Here is an 8543-nt window from a genome sequence, read left to right as displayed (position 1 = left end):
CTCTCCAAGTCAGCTACTGAAAAAACCAGGCCTCAGGGACAACTCTATTAAGTGAAAATAAAGCTGTTTTATTGTTTCATGCTAAAACACATATCGGGCTTCACAAGCTTACAGCTGGGAACAATATGCATTTTTGGCAAAGGAGACTTGGGTAATCTCTCCACTTTCACACAACTAACCCCTCCCTGTGTGGAGAGCAGATGGTATCTCATGCACTGGTTTCTGGCCCACTTTTCTCAGCTGATGTAAAAGGTGTGAGTGGGCCTCTCCAGCAAGGGGGCCCCCCTTTTTTCCTTTTCCTTCTTCTGATCAGCCTGGGTGTTAAGGAGCAAGCTTAATATTTCATAAAAGCCACAAATCCAAACAAGTAAAACGCGGGGCTCTAAAAGCATTGAGTCTACCACCAAATCACAGAACATAAAATGTAGAATTGACATGTGGATAGTTCTTTGAAAACCAAGGTGGAGAGTGGTCCTGAAGCAAGGTGGTTTAGGGCCATAACTTCTGGTTTCTTCTAGAACATGTCAAGTCCAAGAGAAAAAGGACTTAACAAAAACATGTGACTCCTTCCTAGGAGAAAAGTTATCCAACAACTCTGATGTTAAACTCCCCCCGTTTGCTCAGATTTAAAACAAGCTGTTGGTGGCACAACTCAGAGTTAACCCAACAATTGAAGGTAAGTTCTGTGTGTTTTTCTTCTCATTAGAAAGTTCCTTTCGGTTTTCCAAGATGCAAAGTGTAGCATTGATCTCTGATGACCCCATGTGGGTAAACAACACCGACCACATGCAATAGACGTTGCAAAGTAATCCATATAAATGATAAATTACAAACCCAGAAAGCAAACCAAACTCCACCAAACCGCTGGGCTTTACAGTGGAATATACTAAGGAAAGAAGGTGCCAGCCCTGGTACTCTATTTCTTGGAACAAAGACGTGAAAAGTTTGGAGGTCCTTAAGTGTCCACTGCCCTATAAAATAATTTTTATATGTTTACATGTTTTATACATCTAAGGTTTATTTATACAATAATCCATAACAACTAACATTATACCCTTTTTATGAACATTATTCACATACATATTAGCTCATAAAGATTCTCTTTTGGTCTGTTAAAAACACTGCACTTAAAAAAAACAAGCAGAGACGCAAGAGTCTATAGCTTTCCTGCATATATTTCCATAGAAAAGGGAATTTTTCTCCCCTTCCATTTCTCTTTCCTCTTTTCCCCCCCTAAACAACACCCTCTTCCCTCGACCAACATACAATCATAAGAAGGAACAATCCCAGAAGGTGAAACTCAAACTTCATGCTTAGCAAATAATTCTAGGGAAAATTTCTGGGCTGACCTCATTCTAATCATTCTAACTCATCCACCCCCGTCCCCACCACCTTTTGACCCATGACTATTTGGAATCTAGATCCTGGAACTGAAAGTCCAGAGATGAAAACGTGAGGAAATGGGGGAGCTTTCCTTAAGCTTCTGGGTTTGGCTCAGAGCAAATCAGATCCTTCATTTTGTGTTTTAAGAAAATGTCTGGTTGACTGGTTAAGCAGGTTCAAAGGAAAAGCGAACTCTCCATAAAACCCTCTACTATAAGCCCGGGAAAGTTCCCAGAGACTTAAAAGCCAGCAAGTGAAAAATTAAAAGTGGTGGTTTCCTGTTGCTCTACATGTGAGAGGGGGAAGCCAAGGTGAGAAGAAAATCGGAGCGAGAGGGCCTTGAAGACAAGGCTGTAACTACCAATGTGGCCGAGTGGTTTCTGGGGATTAACTGTTGTGTTGTGGGTGCCCCCACCCCACTCCCCAGTTTATACAATTTGCTTTTGTGTGGGCAGCTTGCCTGCACTTAACCTTTCCCTACATCACATATAAACGTAAAATTCCTTCCAACTCAGACAGTCTATGACATTACCCTGGAAGATGGAGTCATGGAAACCTATTCATAGGTGGGCCGTAAGGCCCCATGGTAGTAACGAGTAGGTTCCAGAATCTGAAGGCGGCATCTCTATATTCATTGCTGCTGAGGCTAAAGAGGAGCCAACCCAGTCCGAATCCGTCCCAGAGGAAATGGAACGAACATTTAGTCCCAGTAGTTCAGACAAAAGGGATGACTGACAGTTGGCGGCACTGTCATTGACCACGTGTGAGAAGATGTCACCAGTGAATTATCCTTTCTGTGGTCTCATCATCCCTCCTGCTTTCTCACTCACCATTTGGCAGATAAAGCCAATACTCGGAGGTTTTTTTCGTTGCTTGTTATCACCTTCCCCTAAGGTTAACCGAGAGAAGCGTGTGGTGAAGAAGTCCAAGTTATTCAACCCATGAACATGGGCACCGCCAGTTTGAGTCCTGCGTGGGACAGCTTCACGTAGAAGAAAAGGTTTCTGTAACCACAAGATATAATCCTTACTCTGCTCATGGTTCGGCTGATGTCTGCTCCTGCTTACAAGCAGGCCTGGGTGAAGGACTGAGGATGTGTCAGTGCAAAAGTAGGATCCCAAATGTTAAAACACCCGGCACGTCCACAGGATGCTGCATTCTTGTCACTGGTAATCAGGGCAGTATGTGTTTTTAAAAATGAGATTCTTATGGACGTCTTAAGATAAGGAAGAAGGTGAAAATGTATGGCTTGAAGAGCCTCAGGGTGTTTGTGAATTGCATCTATCTGTAGAACGCCTCTCTCTGGGTAGCACAGATAATTTAAAAATCTGTATTTTAGATTAGAATTTTTTTTTAAAACCAGGAGTAGACTATCTTCTAATGACTTCGCCTTGAAGACGACTTATTTCTGAACAAAAACAGAACGCACGGTGATAACTGATTTTTCGATCTTTAGACTGGAAATAGCCTCTCTGTAAGGCATTGCACTCTGTGGCATCTCTCTTATAACATCATGGATTTCTCTTATCTGAGATTCTTTATGTACCAAACCCTTATTTCCTAGATCCGGATGTTCTAATAGAAACCCTGTGGATCAGAAGGTGTCAGGGGGGGAAAGACAGATGGAATTGGAATGGAAAAGAAGGAGGATGTGGCAGAGGGATGCAGGGTACTCCCTCGGGAGTCGAGGGCCGGGGTGAACGACGGGGACATTGTGAGGAAGCACTGGCCTCTCTGGCTTGAACACCCAGGAGAAGAATAGTATGCTCTCTCCTGCACTGCTCTAAATCTGAGCTGGAGAGACAGGCCAGTCGCAGAGCTGAAAGGCACTTGATGTCCAGTCTTTTCATTTGTCAGTTAGGTGCCAAGGTATGAGAAATTGGCATGATCAAATCTGGCTTTGACAACAGAACAGAGTAACAGGAGGGATGGGAGGCTGGTGTAACCTGTAACAGCACATGACGCATTTGCTTTCCTCCGTCCTGGCACACCACCCATTGATACTGTGGGTGAAGACAGATTTGTTCTTTCTCCTGTTACCCTTCTGACTTGGAGGCCAGCCTATTGGTATTCCTGTACCATCCCTGATGTCCAAGGAATATCACGTGGTCCACAAACTCTCCATTGAGCAGTTTCCATCCAATCAGATCCCTTGTTTTCATCAGCATCCCATGTTGCTAGCGCCTCCTGGGAAGATTACCAAGGCAGGGTCTGTGAAGGTGAAAAAGATTTCAGACTCTCTCATGTGTGAATGCACCCTGGGAAGACTATAGTTCTTTAGAATTCTTATATAGGTACATACGAGAGAGAGAGAGAATCAAAACACAGTAAAATGTTAATATCTAGGGACCCTAGCTCTGAGGTGTATAAGGAATTCTTTGGACTATTTCGGCAACATTTCTGTAAGTCTGAAATTATTTCAAAAATAAAAAGTTAAAATCCACGAGCCCCCAGGATTTCTCCAAGGCCTCAAATATTCTATTTTGATGACCAAACTCTACCTGCGTCCCTATCATCCGCACAGATGCAATCGATGCCCACCCCTCCCTGCCCAGCACTTGGCCCCTTGCCGCTTCCTGAGGCTGAGTGCTCACATGTGGCCAATGCCTCAGGCCGCACCTCGTCCAGGTGAGTGCAGGTGGTTTGATTGGGCATCACAGGAGTCGGCTGCTCTCTGTGTCTTTGCTGCCAGTGTTCAGCTCTTGGCCCTTCTGAGTGCAAATTGAGTCCCAAATGACCACGCTGAAGGGGGGGCTGGGGGTGGGGGTGGGTGGGGGTGGCACGAGAGAGCTAAAAGGATGATGAGAAATTGGTCCAATAACATTTAGAAAGACTTGCTTCTAAAAGACCCAGCCTCAGAGTTTGTCCATAAGTAAGTTCCCATGAAAACCCGGTAAAACAGAAAATGAGTAGGAAAGGGAGTTTTCCATTTTCTGCCCAGTTTCGTTCTCCTGAAGCCTGATGTCTTTTCTCACCAAGGACTCATGCTGATGTAACAGGCCATTTTTCCTATGGGGCAACTTTATTGATGATCATAGCCTGTTCCTTGACGGGGTGATGTGGGACAGATCTTGCCAGCAAAGTTTATGGGAAACACCAACTTGGGGAGCCTTCCTGGAACTCCCACGCTCCAGAGGTAGACCTGTGATCTGTGGCTCCAGAGACGGTGCGTACTGAAGGAGCCCGAGCCTTCAAGCAGGCAGCCACATCTGGGCTCAAAACTGAGCTTCTCTGAGCTCTCAGAGCTTGCAAATGCCATGCAATCCTTCCTCATTTGCTGACGCGCTCCACCCAGGCCAACAGCAAGCAAGGCGCCAGGTGGCTGCTTTCTATTCAGCGGGAGAAGCAGGCACGCACACCACGTCTGGGATTACCAGGATGCCTCCTGCGTTCCCCCACGTCAGTAAGGTGCACAGGATTTGGAGCTAGGCTGTCTGCACTGTACACCCTCAGACGTGGGCAGGAGTTTCATCCTGCTATTTGAGACTTTTAGCCCTTAAAAGGGAAGGCAGCTTGATAGACACAGCTCCTCTCCTCTGCTCTCCTATCTCCTCGCCTCTCCTCTTTTCCCCTCCCTTCCCCTCCTCTTCCCTTCCCTCTCCTTCCTTTCTTTGTGCCTAAGTTGGTGCCAGCACTAATGCTGGGTATGTGCCTGTGGAGATGGGTCAGCCTGTTGATGGCACAAGGGGCCCAGAGACGTCCGCTTCGATCTGCAGATCAGGCCTGGTGTCAGGGGCTGGGAGCATGTCCCTCCGAGATCGAAGGCAAGGTGATTTGAGATGACTGCACTGGACCCCCAGGGAGTCATGGTGGTGCGCTTGTTCTTTTAACTACATTTATTGTGATGTACCATTACTGGCAGCGGGCACAGGGGCTGGGAAGTAATAAGGAAATAACCGCTGAGGGAAAGTTGGCCGCCACATTAATCAGACCTTCCAGGTTGTGCTAAATGATGTAGAAAGAACTCCAACTCTACGATCGACTGACATTTTCATAGGCACACAGAAATCCCATCACTGGGAGGTGGTGTGAATTTACCTGTGGCTGGCATCGTGCAGGGCTGGGCAGCCGTCCTTATCAAAGCTGTTTATGGGCCAGCGGTTTTAGGATTAGGCGGGTAATAATTCTTTGTTTACTGAGCGCTCGGAAGACAAGTCTACTTGAAGCAGAAAACCCTGATGTCTGCAGGAAAGCTTTGCATCCCATCTTAAACGAGGTGGCAAGCGGTTAGCAACGCAGACACATTGCCTGGGTTTATTCCCAAGCTCCAATTCCTGGCTGTGCAACCCTGTGGAAATTATTTAATCTCTCTAGGTCTTAGTTTCCTTATCTTGAAATGGGGATAGTAACAGTATTTACTTTTTATGGTTACGGGGAGCTTTTTAAAGCAGTCAACATAAGGAAAGCACATAGAACAGTGTGTGGCACACAGCAGAGTCTCTGTTGGCTCAAAAGTATTATTAGAAACTAAGAGACCTCTTGAAGGCTATGTATTGTGATCCTGCTTCTTGATTATCTCGAAGAAGGGGAAACTCTACAGGTGGATTATTAAACTGGCTTATGGTTACACTCATTATTAGAGATTCGTTTGTCTGGAAAACCTAAGTCTCAGTTTTATGAGCTGAGTTCTTAAAATCGTACATCCTAAACTATAAAATGAGGCTAATAAGAGCTCAGTTCTTCTATGGTTGCTGTGAGATGGCCTCTATTATTATTCCTGTTATATAGATGAGAAAAGAGGTGAAGTGGCTTGCCCCAAGTCACACAGTGAGTCACACTTGAAATACAACTCAGGTGTTCCAATTCTATAGTCTGGGCTCTTAACTGCTGTGCTAGAGAAAGGTGCGGGGGGCAGAGAGGGGAGAAGGAGGAGGAGGAGGAGGACGGAGGGAGGGAGGGAGAGAGGGACGGGGAGAGAGACTCTCAACTGATAATAAATATTTTCAGAATGAGTAAGTGGGCATGGAAATTCAATAAATACATCCTAATGATAACAAAGGGTATGATATTTCACGTCTTTGTCTATACAATTCCAAACAACCCTTCTGAAGGCTTAAAAAATGACAGATTGCTTTTTGCTGACTGTGTAGGTTGTTGTTTCCAAGAGCCATGAGGGCCAGTCCCTTTGGAAGGTGAGCCCTGGACAGCTAGTGCCTGAGCCACGTCCCTTGTTTTACAGATGGGCAATGGGGCTGAGAAAAGGGAAGTAACTTGCCTCTCTGCTTGTGGCATCTCCCCTATAAGTTCATCCTTCCTATGAAGGATTCATCTATTCTCCCCTTATTCATTCAACACATACTTATTGTATGAAAAATGTTTGATGAATGAATGAATTTCCTTGACATGTTGAGCTTGTTCCGTTCATCTTGCAACACTGTATGTCTGGTTCCTTCTTGGTCTTCAAATCTCAGTGCAGAGGTTACCTCCCTGGAGAAACCTTTCCTGGCCACCCTACCTAATACAGCCCACATCCCTCGGCCACTCTCTTCCCATCACTCTGTTTCCTTCATAACATCTGTCACGTAGAAATAATGCTGCCTGTTTAACTGTTTACCATTCACTCCCTTTCACGAAGGCAGGGACCTTAGTGCATTGCTCACTGCTGAACTCCAAAACCTGGCACACAGTAGATGCTCAATCAATATGTGTGTAATGAAAATGAATGAGGTGACATTGATTTCTACCCAGGAAGCAAACATTCTGTGACTTTAAATGGAGATGGAGTGAGAGCTAGGACATTGGCCCGGAGCCCCTTGGTCATAATGACATGTCCAGCAAGGGTTTGACTCATCAGCACATGCATTTTCTGAATTACAAAGTGTGCCAGGGACATTGAATTTCTGTTAATTGGCACCAAGGAGGAGGGGTTGTTATTGAAATCACCAGCCAGCTGGAAGCCTGTCTGTGTCAGATCTATTTGCAAACCAGAATGGACATTTCATAAACCCTGTCAACCTTGGGAAGCTGCAGGTCCCCAGGGGGGCAGCACCAATGTGCTCACAGGCTGCGTGCAGGGTCACAGTCAACCCTGAACCTTAAATCTTCACCAGACGAGGAGGTGAGGTGGTAAGGTCAACCAGAAAATAAAAGACGATGAGGGTTATGGCATAAGATGCATTTAAAAATAATCGTCATACTGCCTCAATCCCAGTACCATTTGCCAGCTTATCTGAAAGGTGAAGAGAGCAAAGAAGCTGAGATTTCAGAGCTGGCCCCACTGTGACCTGAGACAAGTGATTGAGCCTCTGAGCCTCAGCTGTTTGATCTATCAATAAGGGACAATAACACTTAACTCACGGGTTGTGAGGATTAAAGGAGAAAATGCATGTAAATAATAATGATAAGTAACATTACAGAGCATTTTCTATGTGCTGGGCACTGTGCTCATAACTTTATGCACATTATCCCATTTAAGCCCCACAAAAGCATGCAAGGACAGCACAATTAGTACCTGCATTTTAGAAGCAAGGGAACTAAAGGTTGGGGAGGTTAAATGACTTGCCCATGGTGACACAGGGTAGAAAGGCGAGCCTGGATTTGAATCCAATCACCCGACTCAATATGCTCTTAACCACCCTGTAACTGCCTCTCTACACGGTTAGCTCCCTACCTGGCACTTAGTACACATCTAGTGAATGGCAGCTAATAAGACTCTGTTCTTACACTTAGCGTTTCTCTTGCTCACCTGCTTTCAAGCCTTGTCATGCCTGCACACTCCTCCAACAGCCACCACTTCTAGGGTCCCTGCTGCACACAGCATCGGGCCTGTCTGTCTCTCTTAATCTTCTCAACACCCCTAAGAAGTGCCGAATATTGTTTCCACTCTTCACTTAAGGAAAGAAATTCTCAGAGATGCTGGTTAACTGGGTCTAAGGTTGGACAGCCAAGAAGTGGGGAGGCCAGGATTTGAACTCAGGGGCATCTGAACTCAGAACTCAGGTGCTTTCCTCTCCACATAACCCCCATGATACCAGCTTCCAGAACCTGTTTCCCCTCCAGGAAGCTCTCCTGACAATGGAAACTCTCCCTCATTGCTCCCCTCTCTCATTTCCACCTGTACTACAGAGTCTAGCTCTTCATTGCACTCTCTGTTTCTGAATTGTACCTCCATATCCATATATTGGTAATAGTTACCATTTATCATGTACCCAATACCACGA

The 8543-nt window shown here is 45.6% G+C and overlaps 1 protein-coding gene across 1 annotated transcript in view; it reads right to left on the bottom strand.

The window, feature by feature from the left end:
* Window positions 1-66: 66 nt before the first annotated feature.
* SH3RF2 (SH3 domain containing ring finger 2) overlaps window positions 67-8543 on the bottom strand; it is a 112307-nt gene continuing 103830 nt past the window's right edge. The window contains exon 11 of the mRNA XM_033096706.1: window positions 67-3594. The gene's annotated coding sequence lies outside the window, so the exon portion shown is untranslated. The remainder of the gene's footprint in view (window positions 3595-8543) is intronic.

Source organism: Rhinolophus ferrumequinum, chromosome 24 (assembly GCF_004115265.2).
Source record: "Rhinolophus ferrumequinum isolate MPI-CBG mRhiFer1 chromosome 24, mRhiFer1_v1.p, whole genome shotgun sequence".
Classification (NCBI taxonomy): Eukaryota; Metazoa; Chordata; class Mammalia; order Chiroptera; family Rhinolophidae; genus Rhinolophus; species Rhinolophus ferrumequinum.
Note: the sequence above shows the minus strand (reverse complement) of the source record. Positions and strands in the feature narration are given on the sequence as shown.